A 1,849-nucleotide genomic window follows, 5' to 3' on the forward strand; every position below is an offset into this window, starting at 1 on the left:
GATGTTTTAAGCCGTAATTAATTTACTGTCCGACCCCTTACCTAGCTACGCTGGCGATCCAGCCTGCTGGCGGGCTCCCTTAAATCCCCTTGTACGAGCGCGGACGGTCAATATCGGCGATTCCTTCCGCAGCCAGGTCCGGATCACAAAACGCCCCGTCATCGCGTATATCCTCGACCGGAATATCTCTACGCAGGGCTTTTAAAATTAAATTTTCCATCGATTGGTCGGCTGGCACGTGACGACTCCCCTTTCATCCGGAACATTTAAAACCTGACCGAGCTTTAACTTAGGTTTTAGCGAACATGATCACTTTCACGCGGTTGCAAGTTCGCGATAATTGATTATTGTAATCACGTTTAGTATCTCGAGATGAAGTAATGCGATCTTCAATGAAGAAAAAAATTACCGCGCGATCTCTAGAATCGATATGACAGAACCAACGTCTCCAGTTGGCAGGCGATCTGAAAATTTCTCAGGCACGCACGGTCGAGATGAGGTTCGTCATGGCCGCTAATCTATCGCGCGGTCCATTCTTACATCGCGGCACGAAACGAATGCTGCGCGTGAACGCGCGATCATCTCCGTTCACGCGGAATATCTAAATCAGCGATCAGCTCGTACGGTAGGTAGGTAGGTAGGTAGGTAGGTAGATATAGATAGTTAGGTACACACATCCGTAGCGTGTGGGCGTGAGTCGCCGCGGCTTTTTTTTCTCTCTCTCCCCTTTTATCGCGCCCTTTTCTCACGGCAGGCTACCTCGCTTGCGCTCGCGTATATTATCTTCTATTTATATGTATATGTATATATGTCGATTCGATGCATCTGTATGTCCGTGTGTATCGACACACGGGATTTAAACAGAGGATTCAAACGCGGAGAGAGATGCGACTCCCTTCCTCCCTCCCTCTTCCACCCCGCGGTGAAATCGTAACGAGATCAACGCCGGCTGTTAATGGATAGAATTATTTGCGTGTGTGGTGGTTGCGGGATTTGCGGCTTTGGTCGTTGACGCTCGAGAGCGCCTTGAGAATGATATTATAGCGCGTTGCCGGACATAATCAGCGAATGTGCGTGTGCAACAGCATTCGCCGGTCTCTCTTTTTCGCAGTGTATAACTGCGGATTATTTTTGCGCGGGATAATCGTGACGGCGGAATACTTTTTCAACGATGTAACTTTACAGCTGTTATAAAATGATAGTTATCCAGCGCGCGTAACAAGCTACTTACTCAGAGATGATTCAGAGTAAGTGACCGGTTTTGTATACAGTTGTTAAATAACTATTTATTATACAACTATGTGTATTGTGAAAGCGTTTCGACAAACGAGATATCAATTATATTATTAGAGAATATATTGCCATGTCATATATGTATTTACTTTGCCGCTACAATTATCTTGATTAGCTTTATTTCTCGCTAATGATACGGATGCCGTTTGAATTAATAGTATTATAATAAATTATAATAGTATTAATGTCGCGACTTTTGATCTATCATTATCTCGCGATAATGTAGTAGCTAATATAATGTATAGAAGCTATTTATCTATCGATCTAAAATTCGTTGCGCAATTCGAGGCAAGGCTCTGTCTAACGAGAAGCGACTCGGTCGGTGGGAAAATAGGAATCGTATTTCCGCATGACTAAGAAGGCCGATAGATTCTTACGAAATTGCCACTCGTTATTGATTGGAGGACGTGGCCTACTTCTACTGGGATTACTCTCTTCGCGAAATCGGCCACCGCGTCTCATCTCGCGCCAACACTCTAGAGCTCCTTTTTTTCATCTCCGCCGTCCATTAGAGAGAAAGCCGGTCTTTTTTTCCGTCTCCGCGACGGGACGTAGG

Source organism: Prenolepis imparis, unplaced genomic scaffold (genome assembly GCF_030444845.1).
Source record: "Prenolepis imparis isolate NDT839.2.m4 unplaced genomic scaffold, iyPreImpa1.0 SCAF_17, whole genome shotgun sequence".
In the NCBI taxonomy this organism is placed as follows: Eukaryota; Metazoa; Arthropoda; class Insecta; order Hymenoptera; family Formicidae; genus Prenolepis; species Prenolepis imparis.